The sequence below is a fragment of the Pan paniscus genome, chromosome 4 (genome assembly GCF_029289425.2).
Source record: "Pan paniscus chromosome 4, NHGRI_mPanPan1-v2.0_pri, whole genome shotgun sequence".
Taxonomy (NCBI): Eukaryota; Metazoa; Chordata; class Mammalia; order Primates; family Hominidae; genus Pan; species Pan paniscus.
Genome location: NC_073253.2, coordinates 3,815,942 through 3,830,310, shown reverse-complemented (window position 1 = coordinate 3,830,310; position 14,369 = coordinate 3,815,942).

Below are 14,369 nucleotides of genomic sequence, written 5' to 3'. Positions count from 1 at the left end.
ATATATATATATATATATATATATATATATATATATATATATTTCTATCTATATATAGAGAGATCTATCTATCTATCCGTGTACATATATATATAGACAGATGGGGTCTTACTATGTTGACCAGTTTGGTCTCGAACTCCTGGCCTCAAATGATCCTCCTATCTTGGTCTCCCAAAGTGCTGGAAATAGAAGCATGAGCCACCATGCCCACTCAACCAAAGCCAATTATATTTAGTCTATTCTTCCACTACTATAAAGAAATACCTGAAACTGGGTAATCTATGAGCAAAAGAGGCTTAATTGGTTCATGGTTCTACAGGCTGTAGAGGAAGCATGATGTTGGCATCTGCTTGCTTGGGTTCTGGGAAGGCCTCGGGAAACTTATAATCATGGCAGAAGGTGAAGGGGAAGCAGGCAGGTCACATGACCAGAGCAGGGGCAAGAGAGATTGAGGGGACAGGTGCCACGCACTCTTAATCAACCAGATTTCACAATAACTCACTCACTGCTAACACAAGAATTGCACCAAAGGGATGGTGCTAAACCATTCTTGAGAACTTTGCACCCATGATCTAATCACCTCCCATCAGGCCCCACTTCCAAGATTGCAGATTACAATTTGGCATGGGGTTTGGGTGGGAACACAAATCCAAACCATATCACCAATGAATGAGAATGCTACTTTTGTTTGCAGAACAGATGTCCTCTACTTGGTGTCTCCCAATATCTGCTGAGTGACCAGCAGGGAGGTGTGGAGGAAGCGTTAGTTACCTTGATTACCCACGGCCACATGCTTAAAGGGTCAGTTTTGGGGCAAAACAACATTACATCAGTAGAGTTTATTTTAGAGCATGTAGTGTATACCGCATTGTCTGCTTGCTTGTTTAATGGCTTTATGTCACAATCTGATTGCATTTCCTTCCAGAAACTTTAGTGAGATTGGAGATGGAATGGGATTGGTGCAAATAAAATACTAAGGATGAGAAATGGTGGCCAGAGATAGAGCATCCTTTTCAAGGATGGTTGGTGAGTACGGCTGAGACCATCTTTCCCTCGTGCTTATCCTGACCCAAGTTGGCCCTGGCCTCAGCCATGGCATGAGATTGGTCATCCAATCCCAGCACTCGCCTGGAAATCTTATTACTGAATAAATTAGGTACATCGTGGGCAATATACCTTGAAGCTAAAACATGGAAGAACTTGAAATATGCCTTACCTTCATCCAAGTTTCTTTGCCGTTGGCACATATCCTCCTGAGTCTTACTTTAAAATTCACGGAGTCCTATACTCTGGAATTCTTCTTTCAGTATAGTTAGTTACCTAATATTTGTATTTCTTCTGCTCACAAAACACCATCAATAAATAGAAAAGCAAAAAGACGAAATGGGTTATGCTTAGAGCGCTGCCATTTCCTGTGTTTGGTCTTTGGAATAAGATAATTCTGGAGTCACAGGGTCTTCCAGGCATGTCTAAGGGCAGCGGTACCCAGAGTATATTCAGTAAGTTAGGAGGCAAGACCCAGGGGAGAAGACCTAACCACAACGGGAACCCAAATGGAAACTCAGCCGGTCAGTTAACACCACAAGAAACGTAGCAGGGGCTTTACAAAACACTCAAAATAATGTGAAGAATCATTTTTTAAAATTACCTTTATGTGTGTTGAAAACTGAAAACTTCAATGACTTCCCACTGTGGATTTTTGCACCCAAGTTGTCAAGGGCATGCACAGTTTTCCTTAAGCAGGGTTACATAACAGATCAAAAGGCTGTCGCTGGACAGATATTTATTGAGTGATGACCACAAAGATGGCATGGGGCTGGGCTTTGGATGCAGCATTCAGGAGGCTCAATTATGAAGTTGAAACAGCCTGTTCACTGACTTTGGGGCTTCTGAATTTCCTGAGATGAGCTTTGGCAAGCAGAGTGCCCTGCATAAAACAGCTGCTTCATGAAAGATTGCCAGAGGAAGGGTTGGTTCTATGAGTGTCCTTGAGGCCTGCCAGCCTTCCCCAGAGTTCCTAGAAGCTTCTGTGTGGACGGTCAGGGCCTAGCCTGGTCTCTGCCATTGCCAGAGGCCCAGATGTGTCTGCTCGTGAGGACTGGAGTGCCTGGTTGAGGGCACCTGGGAGGCCGATGCGTCCCTGTGCTTCCTACACACCATCAGCGACACCGAAGCCAGAGGACGCTTCAGCTCAGGGCCCTCAGGAGCAAAGCGGGAAGGGGCTGGGATCCGCATTCTGCAGCTGCTATCACAAATCACCAGGACCTGGGTGGCTTGGAACAACAGAAGTCTGTTCTGTCACGCTTCTGGAAGTCAGAAGTCTGAAATCACGCTGTTGGCAGGTCTACACTGTCTTCGGAGGCTTGAGGGGAGGGTCCTTCTCTTCAAGGTTCTAGTGGCTCCCAGTGTCCCTGGACTTGTGGCCACATCAATATGCTCTCCACCTCCTCAGCTCATGACCTTCTTTGTGTTTGTGTCTTTTCTCCTGTTTCTTGCAAGGACACTTAATAGATTTACGGGCCATCCAGATAATCTGTAATAATTTGTGCACATTGAGATCCTTAAATTAGTTACTGCAAAGAGCCTTTTTCCGAATGAGGCCGCACCCACAGGTGCCAGGGCTTGGGCTGTGGATGTACCTTTAGGGGCCATTGTTCAACCCACTATAGGGCTTAAAACCTGGAGCTTCTGGCTCTTGTTGGGGAAGGTCTTAGCCAAACTCACAGTGAGTGAGCATATGTGGACAGGACCTTTTCCCACGGCCCATGCAGACCACAGCCTGGGGGCATCCTGGGGAGAGGGGAGGGAGAGAACACCCTGGGTTTCCATGTGATGATGTGAAGACGGTCAGAGTGAAGCCCTAGAAAATTGGCAGTGGCTCCAGCCAGTCCCACATGAGGCAGTGGGATCAGCCCCTTGACATCCTGAGCTCTAGCCACTCCCACATGAGGGTGGTGGGACCAGCCACTTGACATCCTGAGCTGGGGTCAGTCCCACATGAGGGTGTTGGGACCAGCCCCCCTTCACATCCTGAGATCCAGTTAGTCCCACATGCGGGTGGTGGCACCAGCCCCTTGACATCCTGAGCTCCAGGCGTCTGGCAGTTTCTTCCCTCTGCCACTTCCTGGGGAAGCTCCATGAGTTTACTTGTGTCCCATAAATGAGCACCTCCTCTTATTTTTCCAAATACTCTTGTCATTCTGAGACTTGGAGAGAAGTTTTCTTTTACCTCTTTGCTCACCTGTTATGATCTTAGGGAGTTTAATCCTCTCTCCCCTTTTCCTTTCCACACTATAAATCATCCTGTTTTATCTTTGCATATCATCCTGGAATTCAGTGTTCAGACTGGTGAACTGAAAGGACACCTTTTGATGTGTCTTTTTAGTTCAGCACTGATTCAATGCTGTCCGAATCACAATGGATCAAATTAAAGAGAGCAAAACTGCCAGATTTTAATGGAGTTTAATTAAAGCTACCCTCATTAAGGACAGGAAAGGAAAGCTCCTTCAATTGCTTTTAAAATTCCTTCAATTGCTGTTGCCAGCTTCAACCTTCTCAAATTTTCTACAGTTAATTACACTCCAAGTTTCTAGAGCTGCTTTCATCTGGAATTCTGAGGTCTATTCAAGTTACTTGCAGCCTCCTCCTAAGTCAGGTGCTACCTTCTGTGATAGATGAAGGTAGGAATCAGAGCCCACTGACTGACAGAGATGTAAACTGATAGCCATATGCAGTGACACATATTGGCAGAGAGGACCAGGATGTCCAGAGGCGAGGTGATCTGCCACCTTCTGCCTGCTGCAGCGCAAGTGGACCCAACACCCCTGATGAAGCCGCTCCCCTGCTGCCTGTCCCTTCCACCTTCTCTGTGAGGTCCTGTCATCAGGGAGGCCCTGCCCACCTGTGATGCAGAGACCACAGCCTCTGTGTTTTAAACCTGCCGGTTTTCTGACTATAGAAGTGAGGCATCCTCATTCATTCTGCTTTCCCGTGGCATTGGTGATAAACACTGTGATCAACTGAGTCTCTAGCACCCAGGATCTAGCGCAAAGCCTGGTGCTGAGTCAGTGAACCATGACCAAATGAGAGGTTACCAGAAAGGATGCTGTCCCTTGCAGGCAGTCTCTGCAGACAATGTCTGTATTCCAGGTGCCGACCGATCTGTCAGCATCTTTACTCCTCAAGAGACTGTCTGCAACTGCCCCAGTGGAATGAGTTCTCTTCCTGGGGAACTCATTCACTGAATGTTACTGAATGTTAGATCTTCACTGAATGTTAGATCTCTGTTGCAATGCTGCCAAGTCCATTTTGTAGCTCGTTATTTGCAGAACTGTGATTGTGTCAGTTTGGATTCATTCATCTACAAGCAATAAAATATCTGACTAATTGACTAATCAAGGCTTAAACAGAAAAGTAGCTCCATTGTCTCACATAAGAAGCCTGAGGTGTGTAGTTCAGAGTTAGGTGCGGAAGCACTCTGGTGTCATGCGTTCGTTCTCACGCCCTCTTTATTTTCCTTCTCTGCCGCTATCAGCTTGTTGGAGTTGCCTTGTGGCTTCAAAATAGCTGCCACAGATCCAAACATCACATCCTCACACAAACTCATTCAAACAGGGAGAGAGACAGGCAGAAGAAAAGGGATTCACTTATATCTGAAAGAACACTCCTTCCTAAGAATCTTCCAGCAGAGTTTGTTCCCAGGGCTGGGCACATTCCCGCCTATGGTGGTCCTTACTCTGATCACACATTCCTAGCCTCTTCTTCTGTGAACGTGGTGGTCATCTCTTCTTCACTCACTTGAGGCTGGATGTGGCCACATGATACTTGGAGCGGTGAAATGCAAACTGAGAAGCATCTCTCAATTCCAAGGGCACCGTTTGGGGCTGGTGCACCAGCAGCAGGTATCCTTTCCTCTGCTCTGATGATCTGGAAGCTTGTGTTCAGAGGAAGCCTCTATCAGCTGGACCCTTAACTATGAGGGTGAGCAGAGGACCCTGTGCTCCCCGAGGGACACAGGATATTAACAAGAAAGAAACCTTTGCTCCGTGAAGTCACTGTAAGTCCAGGGCTGTTGGTTACTGCAGTGTAGGGTGTCCCATCCTGACTGATTCTCCCTCATCTTTGACTTGATACAACTGCCTGCCTTTGGCAAGGGGAAAGAGACATAGAATGGGCACCTCAGGGGTCTGTCAGACTCTCTTCTCCACAATTATGTCCCCCCTCCCCCCAGGGCAGAGAACATGCCTTCTCTTCCTGCCATACTTTGTGCTTGGTATAACTCCTGTGCACAAGAGGGTATTCATATACTGTTTTTGGTTTCTTAAAATTTATTTTTAATTGACAAATAGTAGTTGTATAAATGTATGGGGTACGATGTGATGTTTTAATATTTGGATACATTGTAGAGTGATTAAAGCTAATTAACATATCCATCAGTTTATATTTTTCTAATGAGAACATTTAAAATATACTGTTAGCAATTTTGAGATATGCAGTACATTATTATTAACCGTAGTCACCATGCTGTGCAATAGATCTCACATTTTCCTGCCTAACTGAGGTTTTGTACCCTTTAGCCAGTATCTCTTTCCCTAGCCTCTGGAAACCACCATTCTACTCTCTACTTGTATGACTTTGACTTTTTTAGATTTGACATATAAGTGTGATCATGCGGTATTAATATTTCTGCACCTAATTTCACACCACATAATTTTACTGAACATAACTCTAGGTTCATTCTTGTTGTTGGAAATGATAGAACATCATTATTTTTAATCGATACATAGCACTCCACTATGTATATATACTACATTTTCTTTCTTCATTCATCTGATTATGGACACTAAAGTTGACTCCATAACTTAGCTGTTGTACATAGTGCCACAATAAACATGGAGGTGCAGATATCTCTTTGACATGCTGATTTCATTTCCTTTGGATATGTATCCAGTAGTGGGATTGCTGGATTATATGATAGTTCTATGTTTAATTTTTTAGGAACGTCCATCCACTCTTCTATAATGGCGGTAGTAATTTTATCTTCCCAGAAGTATTGGGTTTCCTTTTCTCCGCATCTTCATTAACATTTGCTGTCTTTTTTCTTTTTGATAATCAGGTATGAGGTCGTAACTCATGGTTTTAATTTGCAAGTCCTTGATAATTATTGATTTCCAACACCTTTTCATATACCTGTTGTTCATTTGTATGTCTCATCTTTTGAGAAAGGTCCATTTGGGCCTTTTGTCCATTTTTAAATTATCTTATCTGTTTTTCTGCAGTTTAGTTGTTTGAGTTTCTTATATCTTTTCGATATTAGCCAGATGTATGGTTGGCAAATTTATTCTCCCAATTGGTAGGTTGTCTCTTCACCCTGTTAATTGTTTCCTCGGCTGTGAAAAAGCTTTTAGTTTGATGTAATCCCTTAGTCTATTTTTACTTCTGTTGCCTGTGCTTTGAGGGTCATATTAAGAAAATCACTGCCAAGACCTATGTCATGAAGCTTTGACTCTATGTTTTCTTCTAACAGTTTTACAATTTCAGAAGGTATATGTAAATCTTTCATCCATTTTGAGTTGATTTCTGGATGTGGTGTGAGATGGGGATCCAATGTTGTTTTTCTGAGTGCAGATATTAGTATCAAGTTTTTCCAGTTTAATTAAGATCAGCTCTTTTTACTTAGCTCATCACTTTGTGTTTTAAGGGGACAAGGAGAAAAGGTGAATACAGAGAATAAGGAAAAGCAGAAAGAAAGCCAGGAGTAACTGTTGCAGAATTTCACAGAGACTCAGATGCAAGAGCATGGTGTTACATTCTCCAACAAAGTGAAGAGTTTCTTTCTAATTTCCCCCACCCTAACACCTTGATTCTCTCCCCATGTGATACCTATTATGGACTTGCCTGCCTCTATGCAATAGATGTTTCCATTTTGAAAGACAATGAGGCAGTGTGTATAATGAAAGTCAATTAGTTTAAACTAGATTTGGAAGTTTAACATATAAATGAATGCAATCACGAATATGTTTGAAAAATAAAGAATTACCTCCAATTTATCCTTAAAACATCACTACATTTGCTTAAAGATCTACCTATAGTCAGAATTGGTGCCAGTGACAGAAACAAACAGTTCTTCAAGGAGCAAGAGTCAGATTCTGGGTTGTCACCTGAGATCACTTTGCCCATACTAAGTATGTCCAAGCAGAGACACTCATTCACTGCAGCCAGTTATTGTTGTCCCATTGTTTTCTTTTAGAATTATTCCCTGATGTTAAGAAAGTATGTGTTTCAGGTTAGAAGAGAGAAAAAGAGATTTTCCGAGAAAGTGTTCTTTAGGTCGTTCTGTGACGTTTTACATATGCAGTATTTTATATTCTATTGTTCTGGGGGGTTTTGTTTCATTTATTTTGTTTTAGCTTAAGATACAAGATGTGTAATGTGACCCAGTTACCATTCTTGTAGAATCTTGTAGAAATTGGGGGGTAAAACAGACCTTTTGGATGTTAGGCTTTCAAGCTGAACTTTGTGAGAACATAGTTGAGTGAGTTCTGATGCGAAATCCATTTCCAGATAGGGACGGGGCAGAGTTCAGCCTGCTGTCAGATGTGAACAACATGACAGGAGAGATACCTCCTGGGTTAGGGAAATTGGGGTTCACTTCTGACTGACAGCAGGAAGTTCGTCTATCAGTGGAATGTGCTGGCTGATTTGTCATCCATTTATTTATTTTAAAAAGAGGCACCTTCCTCTGTAAATCGTTAAATATGGGGAAAATACGGTCTGTGATTTATACTTTATTTTGCTGGTAATTGGGACTTTGGCGTTTTTCTAAAAATATTGGATAATAGTTTAGGCAAACGCTGTGTCAAAATGAGAATTTCTAAGTGAGATTTGAGGGTCACTACTTTTTTTGAAAGTTCATTTTTTATCAATTATTTATTTGGAGGGATGTTTACCTTCTGTAGGAGGGAGAGGCTGACGGAACAGAGATGAGACGGAAGCCTGACAGGAGAGAGTGCCGGGAGTGTGACAGGGTGGAGGGCTCTGCTTCTCGGGGAGCCACATGCCTTCCTGACATCTGTCTTGGGAGGAGAGGCTGTGCAAGGCAGCTGATCCCTGGGGCAGGATGTCAGTCGGGCACCTTCTCTCCTTCAATTATCCAGCAGCTGATAAAAAATAAAATAAAATAAAGTTTAAAATTTGACATGATTCACTAAGTTAGTCATCACAAGTTTGCATAGAATTCAATTCTGGAGCGATTGCCTGGCCCTCCCGGTGGGGTGGAATTAGATTGTGCACTCCAGGAAGCACATCTATTCTCTCAGCCGCCTGGGCCCCTGGCAAGCTGCAGTTGTGGAGAAAGGACCCACAAGGAGGGAGCGATGCCTTCCACTTCCTGGAGCTTCCAAATGTGTGCCTAGCTGCAAGGTGTAAGGTGGTTACTTCTCAGAGTCCATCAACTTCCATCACTGGGTTTTTGTGTTTGATTGTGTGGCAGCTATTATTAGTTTAACAGGTGAATGTTCCACAGTGTCAGTGTCTACGCTGTTGCTCCCTCGGAACCAGAGTTTCCATGGGACCTGACTCTTTGCAGAGCTGCACTCAGCCAGGAGAGGAAGAGAGCATCTGAAAATAATCCACACATTAAACCACTAGTCAATTAATGTATTCAGCTAGAATGCACGTAACTGGTACCCAAATAGCTTGGAAAGAGTAAGTGCCGAGAGCTGTCTACTCGTCTCCCTGGGTACCATGTACTAGTTCAAATGCCCATTATCTGAATGACACACCACTGGACTGAAATAATTAATGTCATTGATTTTTTCTTTTGGTAAAAATAATTTAGGCACATTTAAGAAAATACAGTAAATTATAAAAGAGGAATAATTCTTTCATTTAGATGTGACCTTAGTCATATCTGTCTTTTCATTAGGCATCGAAATACATCTCCCTCTCTCTCTCTTTCTCTTTCTTTGTTAGACATGTAAACATAAACATAAACCAAGAGTCGTATTCCATGTATTATTTTATATTCAGACTTATTCAATTAAAAGGATATAAGCATTTTCTTGTGTCATTTAATATCCTTAGAAACATGCCATCCTTTTGGAGAAACAATCTATTTAATGATTGCTCTATTTTTGAACACTGAGTAGGTCTGGAATTCTTTATAATTTGAATTAATGATGTTATTGGTAATTGTGCACCTTAATCTTTGTCTGAGCCTTCAATTATTTCTTTAGAAAAGATAACTAGAAATACAATTTCTGGGACGAAGTACATATACTTTTAAAAAGGCTTGATAAATGTGGCCAGTTGCATGTCTTAAAATTTATATATAGATGGATGGATAGAGATAGACAAATAAATCAGAGATAGATCATAGATAGATAAATAGATGGATGGACAGACAGGTAGATAATTGATAGATATATGGATGGATAGATGGATGGAAAGATGATAGATGGATACATGGATAGATCATAGAAGGATGGATAGATGATAGACAAATTGATAGATGGATAGGTGATAGATAGATGGATAGATAAATTGATAGATGGATAGATAAATTGATAGATGGATAGATAAATTGATAGATGGATAGGTGATAGATGGATAGATAAATTGATAGATGGATAGATAAATTGATAGATGGATAGATAAATTGATAGATGGATAGGTGATAGATGGATAGATAGATGTTGGATGATATATTGATAGACACTCCATTGGTCTACGAGGGTTTAATTTCTCTGTGTGCTCACCAATATTGAGTATTTAATGGAAAAGAAGCAAATGAGTGTTGCAAATATATGTCTGATAGGTTTAAAAAGTCACTGGTTTCATTAGTGTGTTTCTTTGACTACAAAATATCTTTTTTTTTTTTTTTTGCTTTGGTCCAACTGTTTATTCAAAGTTCTGAAACTCTGCTGTCCAGTGTGGTAGCCATACAGCACATGTGACTATTAAACGGAAGAGTTGGTAATAAAATCACATTTTAAATGTTTGTCAGTTTGACTGGGCAAATTTCACATGCTCTAAAGCCACACAAGGCTAATGTCTAGGGTACTGGATTGTGGAGCATTTCTGCCAGCGCAGAATGCCTGTTGGATAGTTTTGCTCTAGGATCATGCCTGAGCTGGGGGCCAGGATGTCCCTCCTGGACTAAGCAGACTTTGGCCATTGGCACTGGGTCCCTCTGGACATCAGTGGCAACTGGTGACTGTCATCTCTAAGCAGCCTGTCAGTGGCAAAAATATTCACCTTGTGGTGTTCCATCCCTGCAGGGATTATCTCCCAGGCTTCGGGAGGACTTAAGGGTGAGGACTGTGTGGCACACACAGTCTAAGGAAGTGGGTATCACTGGGGAGGTTCCCTCCATCCCAGGCTGACGGACCTTCCTAGGCTCATCTTACGTCATAGTCACCTCAAGAAGTGTTCAGATCTCACTTTCAAATTAAAACACAGAAGTGTTCAGATCTCACTTTCAAATTAAAACACAGGCCATGCTAACATGGCAGAAATTTCACACAGCAGACCTTTTTTTTCTTTGTTTTGAGACGAAGTCTTGTTCTTTTCCCCCAGGCTGGAGTGCAATGGCGTGATCTCGGCTCACCGCAACCTCCGTCTCCCAGGTTCAAGTGATTCTCCTGCCTCAGCCTCCTGTGTAGCTGGGATTACAGGCACCTGCCACCACACCAGCTAATTTTTGTATTTTTTGCAGAGACGGGGGTTTCACTATGTTGGCTAGGCTGGTTTCGAACTCCTGACCTCAGGTGATTCACCCACCTTGGCCTCCCAAAGTGCTGGGATTACAGGCATAAGACATCGTGCCTGGCCATAGCATACCATTTTTGAAGGTTCCTGCTACTGTCATTAAAAACACTTTGTGATTCCATTTTCAATAGGCATTGAGGCATGGCAAAAATAAGTTAATTGGAAAAGTTACCATGTGCTATGATGACACAGTTATTATTGGTGCTTAACTCTTTTTAATATTGGCAGATCATAAGGTTTTCTAGCCCATTCATCTAGTCCTGACCATGGTGGAGTCTTGACCATGGAGGGTTCAGCCACATTATCAGGTAACACTGTGAAGCTACCGCGGTGGCCGAACAGCCAAGTTGAGGATCATGTCTGGGTCATTTTGCTTATTTTTAAAAAGTCTTTATTACAACTTAGCTTTGAGAATATTGATAATCAACATTAAGGTAAAGAATCTCTCAAAGATAAACCATGAGATTGGCCTTTAATGAGAAAATGTTCCATTTCAGCTTTGGAAGATCTGATGGTTTCATATTCCAATGAACGGTTATGAAACCATCGATGAGGTGTGCATCACTGGGCCAGTTCCAGGTTCCGTTGCATGGCTCCCCTTGGTAAGCAGCAGTGTTTCCACATACCCCCTTTCTCTGCAGCATGCTGTGCATTTCCTTGAAATGTTTTTCACTGTCCTGAAGTCAATGCATTCGGGTGGAAGGGGCAGCAGATCTTCCTCACGTTGTCCTTTGAGGAGCAGGAGGGCAAGTGCCCTTCAGAGATGGTTGGCCGAAAGGCTCAGAGGCAACGGCATAGGGAAAAATAATTGATGTACTTATGACTTGATAAAAAGCAAAGAGACTTTGTAATTTTAACGGGAGATCATAGAGTTATTGATCTTCAGTGATTTTTTTAGCATCTGTGCTTTTAACAGCATGTATCCCACCGACCCCCACACCTGTAGGTATTTCCTGGGCCCGTGTGAGAGGTGGGCCCGGACAGATGGTGAGAGGCAGTGGCCGTGTGCATCCTGAGGTCGCGTTGCACAAAGCTGAGCCTCACCTGGCACCAGGGTGCCATCCAATTGGACCTCTCTTCCTGCTACACTGGAGACTCCAAATAAAGCAGAAAATAATATTTATGGAAAATGTTTCCTCAGAAATGTCGGCCTCTCTGGCAGGTTGGTTTCTCTCCTGATGCTAGTGGGAGAATTGTCTGATGCCTTTTGAGTGAAATTAGATAGTGGACTATATGACGAAGTGGCTTGCAAGGAAAACCCTATTAATTCCTTATTTACAAAGTGCTGTGTGGCGCAGGGGTACATATATATAGGCTCTTTTCCAACACCTGGCCTCGTTGGGGGCCAGTGTCAGGGCAAAAGGGATGAACAGGTCTGTGTCCAACCACCATGCGCCACTGGGTGGGGAAACTATGGTTGGAGCCACCCGTACCCCATTTGGCTCCTTGTTATACGAGATCACATGGACTAATGAGCCACACCATTCCTTGATCTGCTGGGGGTTTTCAGGTTTTACTCCTGAAAAGTCTGAGTTCCAATAGATTCCTCCAACATGAGAAAATCAGGACTGTTGGCCACCCTCTGTATTCTAGCCAGGAAGAACTCCGTTCTTATTGTTTTCCCAAAGGAGTGCCTCTTTTTTGTTTGGTTGGTTGCAAACTGATACTCACAAGATCTTTACCCACTTACCCCCCATAAATTAATGTTGCTTGCCCAGAACTCTGGCTTTGAGTCAGGAGGTGGGGACTCTGTCCAGTGGGAGGTTTTGCAAGTCCTAGAACAAGCCCCTGCCAGGGGAAGAGGCCGGTGGCCTTGTTGGGTTTACTGTGGGGAAGCAAGGGCTGAGAGGGGTCTCTGTGGGCTGAGACCAGCCAAACACCTAGGATGCCTGCCTCTGGCTCTTTGTCTGGCACTGAGGGAGGCTGCAGGTTTGTTTCTAATCGGGGATTTAAAAGCAGATTCAGTAGCCGCCCAGCAGAGAAGGGAACCAGGAAAGAAGGGGAGCAGGATGGCCCAGGGCGAAACTTCCTAATCCCAGTGCTGGGTATCTGAGTCATGGCCCCGAGAGGTGAGCAGACGGAAAGAAAAAGCCTCCTCAGTGTATTTACAAAAAGCCTGAGAACACTCCAAGGAAATGCGCTTCAGATTCTTTATGTTTCATTAAAGGAGAGGAAAGTATTCAATAATTTTATCTGAAATCTGAAGTACCCAGTGAGTAGAATAAATGTTTGGCTTTATTGCTGCCATGTTGAGAGATGTCTTTGATTTCTAGTGCTTGCTAACCTTTTAGTTTTCCTGAGTACAGGTAATTCCATTATAAATTAACAAGGGAAAGTAAACCAACAGTGGGGTTTTAATTGCATATAATTACTTGGTGTGCCAAAGTATTTTACAATTGAGATAATTTGCCTGAAAGTGTTGGTATTTAGTGAATAGAATTTATGGTAATTCCTTTATTTTCCCCCAACTGCCTAGTAATCTTTATAACAAGGGAGTAGAAGCAGAGTAAGAATTCTGAACTGAAACAAAGCTGTACATAAAAGTGCTTAAAATGTATCTGTTTGTCTTTGTTTCAATAGGAATCCAAAACAAAGTTAATCTGATCAACAAGGATCAATAGGAAAGTGAGTGAAGATTCACATTTCTTTGAAGCTAGTAAAGGCAAGGAAATAATCCTTCCAAACAATGGAGGCCTTTAATTCGCAGGCTCCAACACTGAAAGCCATTGTGAAGTGGGATTTGCTGGGTTTCAGGTTTTAATTTGAACTGTACAAGCAGGTGCAGGGATGGAGGCAGAACTTCTGTTATTACACTGTTGCCACTCCTGGCAAATGAAATTCCTCATCCATCCTGCTTTATGCATTTGATAACAGAGATACTGCCGATGCTGGCCTTCTTTTTACTTGATTTTGCTCCCCAGGGACTTCTCATACCTCGGCACTTTATTTCTCCTAAGAGGAAGAAATAAAAATCAGTGAAGGCAAGTTCAGTGTCAAATGTGAAAAACAAAAATCCATTGGAAAAAAAATTCTAACCATATAACTATGTGGACGGAAACATTCTAGGAGCAACTGGAGTAGAAAATGCCTATTTCTAAAGCAAAGGCCTCTGACTTCACCCCTGATTGCTGCCCAGGTGATCCAGCACTTGGAGGGGTGCCCCTGCCCCCCACCCAGCCCGCCTCTCCAGCAGACTCTGGAAGGGTAGCGTTAGTTCTTTAACAGCTCTCCTGTCAAGAGTGGGAAAAAACACAGTCACCTCCACTTCTCTCTGTTTCTTTTTGCATCATGGGCAGAATTTGAGAACAACAACATCAGGAGAAAAAGTCCACGACAACAACAAAGAGTGTGGGTATCCATTTCTGTTGGCCAATCACTATTCAGGCACATCCCCCAAGATGCTTCCTGGAGGGTCCTTGAGTTTCAGTTTATTGGAGTTTAGGGAAGGCAGAGCGGGTAAGGTAAGGAGTGAGAGGTTTCCGTGGGCAGGTTCACTCTTGGCACAGCTGTGCTGGTCTTCACTTCCTTCCCTGAGAGAAATCAGATCCCTTGCAGTGAAGCTTTGCCTGGCAACATTGTGTATATATTTTTCATCTCAG